The 18,597-nt window shown below is 44.0% G+C and overlaps 1 long non-coding RNA gene across 1 annotated transcript in view; it reads left to right on the top strand.

Annotated features, from left to right (window-relative positions):
- LOC129682303 (uncharacterized) overlaps positions 1-16,432 on the top strand; it is a 22,446-nt gene extending 6,014 nt beyond the window's left edge. Inside the window, exon 3 of the long non-coding RNA XR_008720963.1 lies at positions 16,382-16,432. This is a non-coding gene — a long non-coding RNA (uncharacterized LOC129682303). The remainder of the gene's footprint in view (positions 1-16,381) is intronic.
- The last annotated feature ends 2,165 nt before the right edge of the window (positions 16,433-18,597 follow it).

Genomic DNA, 18,597 nt, shown 5'->3' with positions numbered 1-18,597 from the left:
TTTCTTTCTTTCTTTCTTTCTTTCTTTCTTTCTTTCTTTCTTTCTTTTTGTTTTTGTTTTTAAAGACAGGGTTTCTCTGAGTAGCCCTGGCTTTCCTAGAACTCACTCTGTAGACCAGGCTGGCCTCAGACTCACAGAGATCTGCCTGCTGGGATTAAAGATGTGTGCCACTGCCACCTGGTGTTTTTCATTCTTTTTTTAAAAAGTAATTTATTTATTCTATGTACATTAGTTTTTGCCTGCATGTATGTCTGTATGAGGATGTCAGATCTTGGAGTTACAGACAGTTGTGAGGTGCCATGTGGGTGCTGAATTGAACCTGGGCCTCTAGCCAGAAGGGACCCTCTAACCTTTATCTTTACACCTAAGAAATATTTACAGGAACGGGGAGTAGGCTCAGTGTGTACAATACTTTCCATTTAAGCCTGATGACCCAAGTTTAGGTCCTTAGAACCTGTGTAAATTGAAACATAATGGCACAAGCACTGTCACCCCAGCGCTGCTCTGGAAGCCTGGTGTGTACCTCAGTCAAGAAGAGGTAGAGAGGTAGAGAGCCAGGACTAATTCCCGAGATCGTCCTCTGCCTGCAAACGCAGGCAGATCTCTGTGAGTTCAAGGCCAGCCTACAAAGTGAGTCCAGGACAGCCAGGGCTACACAGAGGGGAAAAAAAAAAAGAGTAACAACAAAAACTACACTAACAAATTAAAAATAGGGATGGCAAGATGGCTTAGCACGTGAAAGCACCATCAGTCCTGGTGACCCAAGTTTTATCCTTGGAAGCCACGTAGTGGAAGGAGAGAGCTGACTCCCTCAGGCTGCCATCTGACTTCCACCAGCTCTCTGTGGCACATACAAGCTCCCTTCCCACAGATAAATAAATCAATGTTTTGTGGGGTTTTGTTTGTTTGTTTGAGACAGAGTTTCTCCGTGTAGGCCTGGTTGTCCTGGAACTGGCTCGACCAGGCTAGCCTTGAACTCAAATCCACCTGCCTCTGCCTCCTGAGTGCTAGGATTAAAGGTGTGGGCCGCCACCACCTGGTGATAAATCAATCAATCGATAAATATAAGAATTAATGTATTATTTTGGTAAAAAATATACATAACATAAAATTTACTATTTTAGCCTTTTTTATAAAGCAGGTTCTTGCGGAATAGCTTAGGCTGGCCTCAAACTCATCCTGATTTAGTCTTCTGAGTGCTGAGATTCTAAGCATGCACTACCACAATCAATGAACCTTATTCATTTTAGAATATATAATTGACTGGGCGGTGGTGGCACATGCCTTCAATCCCAGCACTGGGGAGGCAGAGACAGGCATGAGCTCGAGGCTAGCCTGGTCTACAGAATGAATTCCAGGACAGCCAATTAATTTTTATTTAATTAATTAAAATATATAATTGGGCTAGGCATGGTTACCACTCCTTTAATCCCAGCATTTGAGAGGCAGAGACAGTCAGATCTATGTGAGTTTAAGGCCAACCTGATCTACATAATGAGTTCTAAGGCAACCAGGGTTCTGTAGAGAGACCCTGTCTCAAAAATCAACAACAGAAAAACAAAGTACATAATTGTTTGAGGGCTAAAGCAATGCCTCAGTGGTTAAGAGTGGTTAAAAGTTTCAGAGGACCTGGCTTCAATTCCCAGCATCCACACAGTGGCTCACAACCCCCTCTAACTCCAGTCTCAGGGGATCTGATGCCTTCCTCTGATCATCGTGGGCACCAGGCAAGTATGTGGTGCACAGACATGCAGGCAAAACTGGACACATGAAAATTTAAAGTAGCTAATTGTAGCATCAGGTGCATTTGCAGGGCTGCAGCTATAGCTCAGTGGCACAACACTTGTCAATCATGTACGAGTGAGACCCTAAATTCAACCCCCAGCGCCATACACAGAAAGTACATTTGTAATGTTATTACAACCCTCAGCACTATCCATTTCTAGAAACATTTCGTTATCACAAACAGAACTTGCCTGCTGAACAGTATGCTTTCTGCGAATTCGCCTCTTTCCAAACTGCATGTAAATGTAATCTTACCTTATTTGGACTTTTCTGTGTGGTTTAATTCACTTAGCATAATGTGTTCAGGTTTTAGCCAAGTTGTACCATGATCCAGAATTTTATTCCTCCTTAAGGTAATAATAGCCTTTTTATGTATATACACAGTTTATTCATCCATTCTTATATTTATAAGCATTTGGATTCTTTTAACTTTTGTCTGTTGTGAAAACTGCTGCTGTGGACATTGGCTGGTGTCTGCTTGAGTCCCTGCTTTCAGTTAGTCTGGGTACATACCTAAGAGTGGAATTGCTGGATTATAATGTCATTCTGTCTAACTTTATGAGGAACTGCCAAATTGTTTTACATACCAACCAAGAAATAATGAGCTAAGTCTAGACTATAGGCCATAATTACATAATTTAAAAAAAACAAAACTAAACTAAACTGGGGCTGGAGAGATGGCTCAGCGGTTAAGAGCACTGTCTGCTCTTCCAGAGGTCCTGAGTTCAATTCCCAGCAACCACATGGTGGCTCACAACCATCTATAATGAGATCTAGTGCCCTCTTCTGGTGTGCAGGTATACATGCAAACAGAACTTTGTATACATAAGAAATAAATAAATCTTTAAAAAGTTGTTCCTTTTATTATTTCTACCAAGTGATAAGTTGAAACCACATGGATATCCTTTTTCCCAGTAATCTAGCAACCATTGGTTTTCTTTTCTTTTTTTTTTTAAAAAAGAGATTTCTTTATTTATTATTTATACAATATTCTGTCTCATGTACACCTGCACACCAGAAGAGGGCACCAGATCTGATTACAGATGGTTGTGAGCCACCCTGTGGTTGCTGGGAGTTAAACTCGGGACCTTTGAAAAACAGCCAGTGCTTTTACCTCTGAGCCATCTCTCTAGCACTTGGTTTTATTTTTGTTTACTCTTTTGTGTAGGGGATCAGACTAAAAGCCCCCTGTGTGGTAGGCAAGTCCTCTGTTACTAAGTTACACCCCCACCCTCTCAACCACTAGTTTTAGCATTAGGTGAAAATTTTGCCTAAATTATTTCACTGTATTACTTAAATTGTATATTTTCCTATGTTATGCATTTGATATGGTAAGTTATTATTTTTCAGCAAAAATATTTTTTCCTTGTCACATTTACCCCTGCAGGTTCAGTGTCTTGCTGTCAGTGTTGTTTTTGAGGACTTATCTATTTTGTGTGTACGCCTGTGTCCCTGAGTGTATGTAGATGTGTGGGTGTTCACCGAGGCCAGAAGAGGGTGTTGCATCCCCTGGCACAGACGTTACAGGAAGTTGTGAGGCTTGGGGTGTGGGTGCTGGGAACCGAACCTGTATCTTCTGCAAGAGCAGCAACCATTGAACCATCTCTCCAGCCCCACGTTATTCTTCCTAGTTATCCTGTATCCTATTATCCTGTATCTGGGCAGTGAGAGCCCCCACATGGGGCCCTATGTCTCTGATGCATCCTATCACAGTATCCTATCCACAGTTCTAGGTACACCTTGTATCTACCCCAATGAAAATCAGCCATTCATCCAGAGATCCTTAGGTTCTTTAAGTGGGGAAAGCTGTTTTCAGAAACTCAGAGCAACTACAGATATGCTTACTGCTATGGAGTTTTATTGCTTTTAGGCTTTTATGATGGATGATAAAAATGGAAAAAAAATGAGTTTAGGACTGCTTATTTAGACCATGGCCCAGCCCTCCCATTGTAAATGGCTCTAAAATTGAGTACAGTACGTATGACCACTATTATTGGCTTTTAGAAATAGGTAGAAATGATCCCTGAGAGAAGGAAAATACTTGAAGTAAACCCCAAATAACTGTCACCTCCCCTCACCTGAGGACCGCATGCTCACACAGCACAGAGGTGTCACTCAAGCAGAACACAGGAGTTCTGCCGCACTGGAAGGCAGAGCTCATAGGTGAGGGCTGCCAAAGCAGGTGGGAATTCAGAGGCAAGCTGAAGGAAAGATAGGTACAGAGAAGGGGATTGCCCGAAGTCTGTGTGTGATTGCCCTGTGACTCCTCAGCTGAAGCCGATTTCATGTGTGCAAGGTGACTGGGCGATGCTGACAGAGACTACTGCTGTGAGGTTGGGAGTCAGATCCCACAGTCCTGTGAGAATTTGGATTGTGGGTCAATCAGAACGGAAACACGTCGTTAATATTCTGGCTGACATGAGAGCTCAGTGAAGCCATGCTGTAGAAATAGGGACCATGACTTAGAAGCTGGGGAGACAAACTACAGTCTGCCCAGATCTGGTCTACCACAGGCCCACCACTACCTGTTTACATACTCTTCCTGGCTGATTTATACTACAGTGGACGGGACCATATGGGCTAGAATAGCTGCAAATGCTCTCTACACAGGCCAGCTCTTTCCTAAACCCTTCTGTAGAGCAAAGCTGTGCCAAGCCTGTCTAATACAGCCTAAAATCAAGTCTTAAAGAGCTCAAGGAGAGAGAGCTGGAGAGACAGCTCTGCTGTTTGAGAGCACTAACTGTTCTTTCAGAGGCCCGAGTTTGGACCAGTACCCGTGCTGGGTGGCTCACAGCCAACTCTAGGAAATACAGCACTCTCTGTTGGTTCTGGGGGCACACACACAAAAGCATGGGTGCACGCGTGTGCACAGGCACACATGCAGGTAAACACTCCTGCCTATAAAATAAAAATAAAGTGTTTCTTCAAATTTTTAAAACCAGGGGCTGGAGAGATGGCTCAGTGGTTAAGAGCAGTGACTACTCTTCCAGTGGTCCTGAGTTCAATTCCCAGCAACCACATGGTGGCTCATAACCATCTGTACTGCAGTCTGATGCCCTCTTCTGGTGTGCAGGTGTACATGCAGGCAGAACACTGTTTACATAACAAATAAATTTTTATAATATTTTTTAAATTGCTGGGCCATGGTGGCACACGTCTTTAATCCAAGCACTTAGGAGGCAGAGGCAGGTGGATCTCTGAGTTCAAGGCTAGCCTGGTCTACAGAGTGACAGCCAGGGCTACACAGAGAAACCCTGCTTTGAGAATAAAAAAAACCAAAACTGTTACTGAAGTCTTTTTTTTTTAACTACTACAATAGAATATCTCTAAGTAATTCACAAAAAATAATCAATTTTATTCTCTTACATTCTCAGACATCAGGCATGCACATAGTACACATACCTAAGTACTTATACACATAAAAGAACTACATTAAAAATTTTTTTTAAATTTCTTTTTATGGGGGCTAGAGAGATGTCTCAGGGTTTAAGAGCACTGACTGCTTTTCCAGAGGACCCGGCTTCAATTCTCAGCACCCACATGGCAGCTCACAACTGTCTGGAACTCCAGGATCTAACCCTCACACTGACATAAATGCAAGCAAAACAGTAATGCACATAAAATAAAAATAAATGCATTATTTAACATTGTTTCTTTCTATGTTTGTGGGTGTTTTGCCTGCATGTATGTTCATGTACCACATGCATGCAGTGTCCTCAGAGGCCAGAAGAGACCGTCTGATCCCCTGGGACTAGAATTATACATGGTTGTGAGCCACCGTGTAGGGGCTGGGATTTGTTTTTTGTTTTTGTTTTTGGTTGTTTGGTTGGTTTTGGTATTTTGTTTTTGTTTTGTTTGTTTGTTTTTAAGACAAGGTTTCCCGCCCTAGCTATTCTGGAAAGGGGCTGGGATTTGAACCCTGTTCCTCTGGAAGAGCAGCCAATGCTCCCAACTACTGAGCCACCTACTTAGCATCCAATAAATAATTAGGTAGTTTTGTTTGTTTGCTTTTCAAGATAGGGTTTCTGTGTGTAGCCCTGACTGTCCTGGAACTCACTCTCTAGACCAGTCTGGCCTCGAACTCATAGAGAGATGCCTGCCTCTGCCTCCTAAGTGCTGGGATTAAAGGCATGTGCCACCACTGCCCAGCGGTACTTACATTTTTAAAAATGAATTATTATTCAGCCATCAAAAGAAATTAAGTACTTGTGAGCGACACCATCGTAAAATTCTTAAGAATCTTAAAATTTTTGTATGAAATCAAAGAAACCAGACATAAAAGACAACATGCTGCATGACTCTATTTATTTCTTTTGTTTTCTTAAGATTTATTTATTTATTATTTATACAGTATTCTGCCTGCACGTATGCCAGCATGTCAGAAGAGGGCACCAGATCTCATTATACATGGTTATGAGCCACCATGTGGTCGCTGGGAATTGAACTCAGGACCTTTGGAAGAACAGCCAGGATTCTTAACCTCTGAGCCATTTCTCCACTTCATATTTATTTATTTTCATTAAAAACATTTTTATGAGATGGGCATGGTGGCACACATCTATAATCCTAGCACTCAGAGAGGCAGAGGCAGGCGTATCTCTGTGAGTTCAAAGCCAGCTTGGTCTACAAAGCAAGTCCAGGACAGCCAAGGCTACACAGAGAAAAAGAAACAAAACATTTTTATGTCTATGGTGCAGTGCCCACAAAGGCCAGAAGAGCCATCAGATCCCATGGAGCTTTTTGTTTGTTTGTTTTAGATTTAGTTGTTTTTTTTTGTTTGTTTGTTTGTTTTTTATGTATATGAGTATTTTGCCTGAATGCATGTGAGGCATATATGGGCTCGGTGCTCCTGGAACTGAAGTTACAGATGGCTGTGAGCTGCCATGTGGCTTCTGGAATTGAACCCAGGTCCTCTGCAAGAACAGCAAATGCTCTTAACTACTGAGCTGTCTCTCCAACTCTGCATGATTCTATCTGTGAGAAATGTTCAGAAGAAGCAACTCCATAGAGACCGAAAATATGTGTGCTGTTGCCAAGGGGACTTGGAACTGACTGTCAGTAGCAGCAGAGTTTCTCTGTGGAGTGATTAGAATGTTGTTGAACCAAGCGATCATGTTTAAGATATGGCCCCCTGGTTAAGAGCATGTACGGCTCTTCTGTAGGACCCAAGTTCAATTGCCAACACTCACATCAGATTGCTTGCAACCACCCTTAACTCCAGCACCAGGGGAACCCAACCTCTGCAGACAGCCTGCACTCACATGCAAATACACATAATTCAAATGAAAATAAAATCTTTAAAATACCTTTTTTAGTTCTTTAATGTGCCTTCTGACTGCACACCTGCACACATACCCGTCATGCCCTGCCCTCTGACAGAACAGTAAGCTCACTTAACTGCTGAGCCGTCTGCCCAACACAGACATTTTTAAGAAGAATGACTAAACTTGAAAGGCTGGCACTGCCAGCTGCTGGTGCAGATGTAAGGCTCCCAAGCCAGCTCCACTCTTCCATTCTGTTCATGGCGCTCAGGACTTCACACACTCAAGGTACCCATACTAGGAACCATTGAGCTAAATCCCCTAACACAGTCCTACATGCTGATGGGAATGTAAGATGGTCCACTCATTTTGCGAGATGAATTTATTGCGTATTGTAAAATGTAATATGCATGTATATTATGCATACTGGAGAGATGGCTCAGTGGGTAGGTGCATGGGCTTCTCCTTTAGACCTGGGTTGAGTTCCCAGCTTCCACGTGACAGCTCACAATTGTCTATAACTCCAGTTCCAGGGAACCTTCAGGCCTCTGTGGGCACCAGGCACACACATAGTCCCAGACATACATGCAGGCAAAACGTCCGTACACATGAAATAAAACAAATCTGTAAAAATAAATAAGTGAAATTGAATACACATATGATACACAACCTAGTAATGTGACTTTTTGGCATTTACCCAAGAGAGATGGAAAAATGTGTACAAAGACTTGTACATGACTGTGTATAACAGCTTTATGCAGCGGGGTCCAAAACTAGAAAGAATTGAAGACGTCCATCAGCTGATAAATGGCTTAGTCACATGATGGAATATTACTCAGCCATAGAAATAAATGAGTTCAGCGTGACTCATCTGTGACCTGCCTCTTCCCCAGGCCTATGGCCTGTGGCCACGGTACAGAGTCATCAGGTAGCCCTGCATTCCTGACTAGGCCTGGGTAACAAAGGCCCCACTCTTCTCTGGCTAACTGGCTGGTGGAGCACAAACCCTCTAACTCCCGATCTTAGCCCAGAGCCCACCGTTGTTGCTCACATCCGCTCCCTGACGTTAGCAGGGAGGGGCAGCACAGCCTGAACCTCCCTCCCCATCTCCTCTTCTCTCTTCCTCTACTGCTCCCTCCAGCTTTGTCATAGCCTCCTCTCCTGGCTGCCTGCCCCATCTCCCTTCACCTGCGACTCTGCTCTCACTGCTGCCCGATACACAACAGTGTGACTGAAGCTCATAGAGATTGCTATTCTTAATCTTTGAATTGTTTTATTGGGGGAGGTGTGCATGTGTGGGTCGGAGTACAACTCTTCAGAGTCAGTCCTTACCCTACACTTGGGTTCCAAGAATCAAGGTCAGCTTGCCGGACTCTCACCATGCCCTCTCACAAATATTATAAAGTGAATAAGCCAGACATGCTCATGGTGGTATTTATGAGAAGTTCTAGGAAAGACAAGATATGTTTCTGGTTACAGAAACCAATTATGTAAGACGAGGGAAAAGAGGATTATATACAAAGAAGACTAAGAAGCTTTTGGGGCTGACGAATGTTCTAGATTATCATAAGATTGGTGGTTAAGATAGTGTATACATTTATCAGAAATGTACACTTAAAATCCAATTTTGGGGGTGGGTATGTACCTGATCCCAGTTGCCTAGCTTGCACAAGGCCCTGGCTTGATCACAATACCACGAAAAAAAAAAAAAATAAAAACCCTGGCTGGAAAATGGCTTAGAGGTTAAGAGCACCAGCTGTTCTTCCAGAGGTCTTGAGTTCAATTCCCAGCAACCACATGGTGGCTCACAATCATCTACAATGAAATCTGGTTCCCTCTTCTGGTGAGCAGGTGTACATGCAGACAGAATATTTGTATACATAATAATAAATAAATAAATCTTCAAAAAATAAAATAAATAAAAACCCTGTAATGTTGTTGCAGATAAATTATACCTTACTAAAAATGTTTTTTTTAAAATTCTCACTACTATCATCTATAATACTAAATCCCACCCTGGAAGATTTTCTTTCATAATTTTTCTCCCATTTGTGACCTGTTTTCTAACATCTGTGTAGTCTTTGTGGGTTTTTTGTTTGTTTGTTTGTTTGTTTTGTTTTGTTTTTTTGGTTCATCCAGACATGGTTTCTTTGTGTACTTCTAGGTGTCCTGGAACTTGCTCTGTAGACCAGGTTGGCCTTAAACTCAGAGGTCCTCCTGCCCCTGCCTCCCAAGTGCTGGGATTAAAGCTGTTTGAGGCAGCTGTGCACACCTCCGCTGCCAGCACCACCGCTAGGCTTTCTGTGTTTTTTGTTGGTGGTGGTTTGGTTTTTTTGAGACAGGGTTCTGTGTAGTCCTGGCTGCCCTGGACTCTATATGTGGGTTCTATTGGCCTCAAACTTACAGAGAGCCACCTGTTTGTGCCTCTTGAGTGCTGGGATTAAAGGTGTACCACCCCCTTTCCTTTTCTGTTCTTAATGCAAAAATAGCATAACTGTTTAAAATTCATCACACCACTACTATCATCTGCAACAAGACCAGGAAGTAAAAGTGAAGGGTTTTTTGATAGCTTTTTTGCTGTTAGGAAGTCTATGAATTGTAGTAAAAATGGACTTAAATTTTTATGTTATTTTTCTTGTTTTATTCTGAAATTCATTTATTTGGTGTGTGGAGGTGTGGGTGTATCAGAGGTCAGAGACAACTTGTAAGGGTCAGTCCTTCCATCAGGTAGGTCCTGGGGATCAAACTCAGGTCAAGCCTGGCAGCAAGTTCCTCTACCCTTGGAGCCATCTTCCCAGCCTTCATAATTCTCTTTTCTTTGGTTATAATACCAATGTGATATACAGTGAGGTTCATTTATTTATACTTATATTTAGGTTCTAAGTTAAAGATAAATATAAAGATGTCTTGTTTTAAAAAAAAAAAAAAGGAAAAACACGATTTTAAATATTCCATCTTCTTATCTATGTATAAATGTCAGAGTTCTCAGTCAGACTTGAAAACTCTTTTAAATAAGTCCTTGGCAATCTCTACATTGTTCTTGGTGACCTTGACAACCCTTTGATCAAAATTGAGGTTAGAGGGGTATATAAAAAGGTCACCTTATAAAGATGTGTTAGAACATCTTTAGCATAATTATATAAGTACAAGAGCCAAACTATAAAATATCCTTAGAGAAGCCTGGCTTTGTATCCTCCCTCCATCTTTACCTACCTACTCTAACATTTCTAGTTTACCCTTCCTGTGTTTTTTTTTAAAGATTATATATATATATATATATATATATATATATATATATATATATATGTGTGTGTGTGTGTGTGTGTGTGTGTGTGTGTATATATGTGCTCTATTTGCATGTACACCTATCAGAAAAGAGCATCAGATCTCATGGATGGTTGTGAGCCACCATATGGGCACTGGGAATTAAACTCAGGACCTCTGTTAGAGCAGACAGTGCTCTTAACCCCTAAGCCATCTTTTTAGCTCTCTTGTATTTTTTTTAATCAAATATATAGTTTACTTCTCTTTCTTTCCTAAAACATAGGTAGTTTATACATATTTTACAGTTTATCAATCACAGCACATCAGCCAGGAAATCCTTCATGTCTCCAGCTCTGGTGGCACACTGGGCAGCCCCTGTAGGCAGGGTCAAAGGTTGTTTTCAGTATTCTGCCACTCACACAGTGCCACAGTGAATAGGCTTGTACACATGTTGTTTGTTGAAGCGATTCTGCAGGGTAGGTTGTAGGCAGCACTGGGGTTGTTGAGTCAAATGATGAATGTCGTGTGGTCATACTTTCTTCAGATCCTCCCAGAGCCAGGCTGTTTTGAGCTTCTACCTGTTTCTGCTGCGCATGGCTGGCAGAGGGTGCTGTCTGAGGTCACTGGAGTAAAGCTGAGCATATTTTTATGGGGTGGGGCAGGGCTCTTCCTTCCACAAGCTACCCACCCCAACAGGTGTCACAAGTGTGCGTGTTAACCAACTAGCTGGAAGTTTTATGTTCGTTTGAGAGTCATCAGATTTGAACTTCTGCTAAATCTGTTGTCTTGACAAGTTGCCCCTTGTCCCAGTGTTGGGACACTGCCAGGTAAAAGGGAGAATGAGCGGCTAGAAGTAACATTTGAAAGGATTAGGTAGGAATCCCTTCTCTCCCAGTGACTGTAATACAGAGAGGGCAGCATTGTGAGTCCAGGCACAGCCACAGAATGTTGCAGTGACCCTTTACCCTATGACATTATCTCCTCTTCCATCATAATCCTCCTCCTCCTTCTCATCGTTTTTCTATGACTGGGTCTCAAGGAACCTATGTTGACCTCAAGCTCACTGTGTAGTTGAGGCTGGCCTTGAACTCTGGATACTCCTGCCTCCACCTTCCAAGTGCTGGGATTATAGGTATGTTTCATCAACCCTGGGTATTTCTATTATTTTTTAACATTCCTTAAATATATAGGCATGAACTTGCATGTTTTTTTTTTTTTACTTGAGTGACTGAATAGGTAATTTAATTAAATAATCCAAAATTACTACTCAAATTAATTTTTTCTTTTTTTTTTTGAGACAGGGCCTAGCTAGCCTGAACTCACTGAGTAGATCAGGCTGGCTTTGAACTCACAGAAATCCACCAGCCTCCGGCTCCTTGAGTGCTGGGATTACAGGTGTGTGCAGTTGTGCCCAGCTTACTCTTAACTTCTAAGGCGCAAATTACCTTCTTGTCAAAGGCAATTAATATTATAAAATTCTGCTTTTAAGTACATTCATTTATTTTTAGTGGTGTTGGGGACATTTGCATGGTGCATGTGTAGAGGTCAGAGGACAATTTGTGAGTTAGTTATCTTCTTCCACTCTGTGTGTCATGAGGATCATCAGGTGTGGTGGTGAGTGCCTTTACCACTGAGCCATCTATTAGCCCTAGTGGCATAAATTTCTTGGGTGCCTTTTTAGAGATACTGTATGCATAAAACAAATTGTGTGTGTGTGTGTGTGTGTGTGTGTGTGTGTGTGAGAGAGAGAGAGAGAGAGAGAGAGAGAGAGAGAGAGAGAATGTGTGAGCATGTATATAGTCCTGGGATCAAGTCCAGGACCTTACACATACTTAAACACATATTTTACTACTGATCCACGTTTAGCCTTATATTTTTCCTCAAATGCAAACTTTTCTACAGATCTTTCCCTCCATTCTCTATATGTCTTAGAATTAAAGCAAATAAGTCAGTTCATGAAGAACTTTGTGGAACTTGTGCAGTTTTATATCCACCAGGTACTTAAACTTCCCCGCTGGAAAGAGTGTCAATCAGTAACCATAGACCGGTATTTCCCACATACAGATGGGCCTGCAGGATCGGCTTCCAGAGAGAGATAGAAAGGGATATATCTGCACTTATGATTTCAATGAAAGCTGTCAAACTAATATCCGTGGAGTTGGACAAGTTTGCACTGCTGCAGTGTGGGACTGAAACGGTGGGATCCTGGCCAGTGACCTGGAGAGAAAGCTGGACAGTGCCAAGTGCTCCTGACAGGATGACTGTCTCTACTCTGTCCCTCAGTGGATCTGGCTAGGCTGCGCTGACTAGGCTGGCCCCTGGAGGCCCTGGCTTACAAACAGGAAAGGGTCTGCCTCTGAACTTGACAGAGGAGTGATTTAGGTAGAGCCTAGGTTTCATTAAGGTTTAGGAGTAGCCTTCACATTGTAAATTATTTCACAGGCTAGAGGGACAAACAGACCAGAAACAGATGTGAACATGAAGTGGGAAGGTTGTCACCATAGAATGGACCCTGCTGTATGGGGGCAAAGATCAAATCCTCTCTAGCAGTGAGGAAAGTGGCATGGACTGTTGTCCTAATGTGACATGCCATAACAAACAGGCCACCACAGGGAGCACCAAGGGATCCTTAGCTCAATTAGGCAAAGCTTCACAGAGAGAAAAACAGGGTGCAGGAAGGGCTTGAGCCAGCAAGAGAAGCCATCAGTACCTCATAGTGTGGTATCGGAGGTAGCTTCAAAGTTAGAACAAGATGCCTTTTCCTTCAGGTTACAAACTTGGGCCCAAAAAGGACCTAAGACCTAGCACATGGTCTACAATCACTCGAACCCTGCTGTGGGCTCATCTGTCTAGTTCTCAGGTAGCCTCTGTGGGGCCCTCCCATCAGGCTTGCCCTGGCTGGCAGCATGGTCTGAGGGTGGATGAATGCCGCCACACCTGAATCAGTGAGAATGAGTCAGTGTGGTCCTCCTCATTACCGTGACATTGAGAAAGCCCAAATAGAAGTGCAAAGCAAGAACAGAGGAGGGGGATTCAGCACCTGTCTGGGTAGCTATGCAGCTGACTGCAACTGCCTTGCCAGTCTTTCTGCCATCTAAGACTTTCGTCTCTGGTTGGCTGGATCTTCTTTTAACTCTAAAGAGAATTTTCCTGAAAGCCATCTTTGGTTTCTTTATCCCACATTTTCCCGTCCCTTTAGTCTCAGAAGATTTGTCCCATATTCTTGGGGTCAGTGGTCACTTCTGTGCAAGTGAGTCTCTCCTGCCTCTGATGTCATCCCCTCCCTGTCCTCTCTTCTGGACTTGAACTCTGTTTCCATCGCCAGCCAAGTTTTCCCTCTAGATAGCTACCATCACCTCAAACTGACCATGTGTAAAATTGAGCTGGCCCCCTCCCATCTCTACTTTTCTGCTCATGGCCTCAGCGTTCTTTCACCACCCAAACTTAGACACTGAGTCAGATCTGGCTCCTTCTCCTGCTCTTCCATTCCCAGATACTAGTCTTTGCCAACTTCCTTTACAACAGTCTTTGTCCTTCCCATTGTCCCTGTTAATCCAAGGTCTTAGCACTCCATGTCTTGAATATTTAATAGCTTCCTACTTAATCTTTCTCCCTGCACTATTACTCCCCCTCCTCCCTCCCTCCACCCTCCCTTTCATTTTTTAGACAGGGTTTCTCTATATAGCCCTGGCTATCCTGTAGCTTGCTATATAGACCAAGCAAGCCTTGAACTCACAGAAATCCGCCTGCAGCTGCCTCCTGAATGCTGTGATTAAAAGTGTGTGCCAAACACCTTGACTGACAATCTTTCTTTCATTCCTTCATACCTGGCTGAACAGACTTTTCAGGATGGCTCTCTTGATCTTGTTTCTTCTGCCTAGAAACCTTCAGGCACTCTCATTATCATAGATACAGTCCAGCTCAAGAGCCCTTTCTTGGTCCCAGCCTGCCTCTTTGGCTTTATCATATATAGCAAAGAAGACAGGCTTGGAGCTGAACTCTAGGATCAAATCTCACATGCCATGTTGCCCAGAGCCACTTCCTCACTGTCCCTGTGTAATAGGCATTATAGCCATGTCCAGAGTAGCTGTAAGATAAAATGCACACAGGCCGGTGCTGCTAGACACGTAAGTACCTCTGCTGGCTTTCTCCTTCCTTCCTATGTTGCACCTGTGTGTACGCATGATGCATGTGTAGTCCCGTGTGCCTGGTGCCAGCAAAGGCCAGAAGAAGGTGTGAGGGCCCCTGGAACTAGGGTTACGAGCGTTTGTGAGATGCCATATGGGTGCTAGGAACCAAAGCTAGCTCCTCTGCAAGAGCAACAAGTACTCTTCACCTGCTTAGCCATCTTTCCAGCCCACTGGATGCTTTTGGTTGTGCTGCCAAAAGTACCGAGTACTACAATACACATGGCATAGACTGCACACATCACTCTGACCACACATGCTCCCTGTCTTAGTTTGATTTTTATTGCTCCGACAAAAACCATGAACAAAAGTAACCAGAGGAGGAAAGGGCTTATTTCATCTATACTTCTAGGTAACAGTCCACCAATGAGGGCATTTAGGGCAGAAACTCAAGCAAGGCAGGAACCTGAAGGCAGGAACTCAAGCAGAAGCCATAGGGGAATGCTGCTTACTGGCTTGATCCTCCCGCTTGCTCAGTTTCCTTTCTTATACACCTCAGGACCTCTTGCCCAGGGATGGCATCACCTGCTGTGGGCTGGGCTCTTCCGTGTCAATATTAATCAAGAAAATGTCCCTGCAGTCTTGCCCACAGGCCCATCTCCTCTGGGTGAGTGCTCATACCCTGCTATACAGTGCTTCTCAGACCACCTAGGCTGTGATAGGTGTCAGAGGCTTCCAAGGCTACACACATGTCTTCCTAAAGGGTTTTCATTTATTTTTATGTTAAAATGGCTACTCCAGACATATCACCAGAGTCTGGAGTCAAATGTAAAATTGGCAAATTTAAAAATGACAAAACACAACACTACTGAGACTACTCAGAAACTCTAGAGTGGAAGATCTAAGAAGCAGGGACACTGTGAGTCCAAAGGCTTGGTACAGATGAGGGCTAGCAGGGTAACCAGTGCAGCAGGAGGGGTCATGTGCCCTGGAGGCTTCTGCAGATTAGTTGCTGTACACCCCTACCCCAGATGTTGTCTGCTTCCTGAGAACGGGGCACCTCTGTGTCTTTAGACTCCTAGGATGCCTGGGGGCAGCACTTGTATTACATGAGGGATTTTTTTCCCCCTTAAATTTCCCCCATATGTAGGCCTTATCTCATCAAGTCCTTAAACATCTGGAGTGCAGGTGTTTGGCTAGCTTGGCGGGACAGCTGTGAAGGCTGGCTTTGCTGTTTGCTGGCTGGGCAGAGCATTTTCCCTCTCAGCCTCAGTTTCTTTATCTGTAAAGCGTAGACAGTACTTACCTAATGAGATTGTTCTCAGGCCTCAGCTGGTGACATGAATGCAGTATTCAGCACAGCAGGATAGGCATCCAGCAAACATGCCACCCCGCCCAGCAGTGCCAGGCCCTCAGTGTGCATCTGCTCCTCCAGTATCCTCACCCCTCAAGACCTCCCCTCCCATACCTACTCCACGTGGCTCACAGTAGATTTTATCTAGAGTTTCCAGCTTTCATGACCTTAACAATGACCTCACTCCCAACTGCATCACATCCTGTCCTGGGGGCACCACTCTGATTGTTCACACTGTGTAATTAAGCTGCTATGCTACTCTATCTAAAACAAAGGAAAAAAACAAACTTCCTTTGAACTCATCCCTTTCTAGCTAGCACTCCAGTCCGCACTCCTTTACAGTAAAATGTTCCTCAAAGAAACATGTTCCTCACTTCAGCAGCACATATACTAACATTGGAATGATAGGATAGCATGGAGTCTGTGAGGCACCCCAGATTGTTCTTCCACACGGTTCAGAGTTAGAGGCAGAGTTGCTACTCCACTGTCCCTCCCCTAGCATAATACTGCCTTTAACCATGAGCCAAAATAAATCTTTCCTCCCTCTGAAAAACAAACCAAAACTGACAAGCTCCCTGCTTCCCGTTCAGGCAGGCTCTTACCATCACACCACAAAGCTGTTCTCACCAAAGTTCCCCGGGGACCTCTGTGTGGCCGAATCCAGCAGGACCCTCTCAGACTGCATTTTACCAGCTTCTTGGAAACACCTAAAGGTTGGGACTCCCTGCCAGGCCTCACCTGGCCCTCCACTGTCTCAGCAGGATGCCCCCACCTCCATCTCCTTTGCGCCATTCTCCCATCTCTCTGGCTTAAGTGCAGAGCTGGGCTGTCCTGGGATCCCACTTCTCTTTAATACTCTTGTTTGTTTGTTTGTTTGTTTTTCCAAGACAGGGTTTCTCTGTGTAGACCAGGCTGGCCTTGAACTCACAGAGATCTGCCTGCCTCTGCCTCCCTGAGTGCTGGGATTACAGATGTGTGCTGTATATGCTTAATATACTGATATACTGATTGATTGATGGACTTGCTTTTTTGTTCCTTTGTTTGTTTAAGATAGGGTCTCTCTGTGTAGCCCTAACTGTCCTATAACTCTGTATGTAGACCAGGCTGGCCTTGAACTCACAGAGATCTGTCTGTCTTTGTGTTCTGAGTGCTGGGAACTTTTTGGAGACAGGTCTTCCTGTGTTGCCAGACTGGCTTTGAAATTTCCCGAGTCAGGTCCCTGGGTATCTGGATTCCACGTGAACAGCACTGTGCCCAGCTCATTCTTGTCACCTTAAATGCTATTTGAAAGTTCCCCAAAGTTATATCTCAAATCCAGACCTCTACAGAATTCCAGATTTACCATATCCTCCGCCTACACTTCCTGGGATACACTGCAAACACTTCAAATATAACATTGACTGGGGGGGGGGGGGTGTAGCACAGTCATAGAGCACTGGCCTATTGTAGGCCAGACCCCAGGTTCCACCACAGTAACCCCCCTCCCCCGAAGCCAAAACATCTAGAGCTCTTTGTTCTTGTTTCCCTTCCTACTCTCCTCTTCCCACAGTCCTCCCTATCTTCTATGGGCTACCTGATCTTCCAGCCACTCAAGCCAAGTCATCCTCGGCTCCTGTCCCTTAAATCCCTGTCAAGATCAGCAACTCCTAGTGGTCAGTTGTCCCCTCAAAATAAAATCTGGCCACTTCTTACCAGCTCCATCTCCCCACCCTACTTCAAATGACATCACTGTCACCTCTTTTCAGGCAGGTCTCATTAGCCTGCCAAGCAGAGCGGTTTCACCACCTGTCTGCTTCCCCAACTCCACAGACTGTTTCCACCCACAGCTGCAGTCATATTTTCAAAACATCAGTTCAATGATGTCATTCCTCAAAGCCATCTATATCTCCTCTCACTCACTGTAAAATCCAGATTTCTTATCATGGTCTACAACATCCAATGGGACCAGCCTGCTACCTGTTGGCCTCATTCCCTTCTGCCCCTTGTCCCCTGTGTTCTGATCTTCATGTTCTTATGTGAACAGTTTGGAAATGTCCCTGCCACTGAGCCTTTCTCCTTGTCATTCTTTCTGTCTAAAACATTTACAAAGATATGAGCCTTCTCTCCCTTACTTCCTTTTGTTTCTTTTCAAATGCTACCGTACTATGGGGCTCTTCCTGTCTGACTCCTCCAAAATATCACCTTGACATTCTCTGACCCCCTACAAACCCCTCACCTTATTTTTACTTAATGCTGACCACCACATGACATAACTAATTTTCATGTTTGTTTTGCCTATATTTTCAGTGCTAGTAACACCTTATGGGGACCTATGGTGCCAGAAACGTAACAGCTGCTCATAGCTGGCATATCAGGCATGTTTTTCCATGGCTGGTCTGGGAAGGTGACTTAGAGTGGTTTTCTAAGTACTACCAGGGGACACCAGAGGCCATCTCAGCTTCTGAAAAGACTTCCTTAGAAAGATAGTTATGGAAGCCTGGTGGTGACACACAAGCCTTTAATCTCAGCAAGAGACAAAGGCAGGTGGGTGTCTGTGAGATAGAGGCCAACCTGTTTATAGTGAGTTCTAGGAAAAACAGAACTCCCTTGAATCCCAGTACTCTGAGCCAGAGGCAGGCAGATCTCTGAATTTGAGGCCAGCCTAGTCTACAGAGTGAGTTCAGGACAGCCAGGTCTGCACAGAGAAACCCTGTCTTGAACTCCCCACCCCCCAAAGGGCAGGTAACAAAAGAGCCTGTAGCTGGCTCCCCTGTCTACTCTCCTTTTGGGAACTGAGTTACAATAGGACCATAAAAGGGACTAAAGG

Source organism: Psammomys obesus, unplaced genomic scaffold (genome assembly GCF_907164565.1).
Source record: "Psammomys obesus unplaced genomic scaffold, mPsaObe1.curated_primary_1811, whole genome shotgun sequence".
NCBI classification, from domain to species: domain Eukaryota; kingdom Metazoa; phylum Chordata; class Mammalia; order Rodentia; family Muridae; genus Psammomys; species Psammomys obesus.
This window is presented reverse-complemented; position numbering and strand designations above follow the sequence as displayed.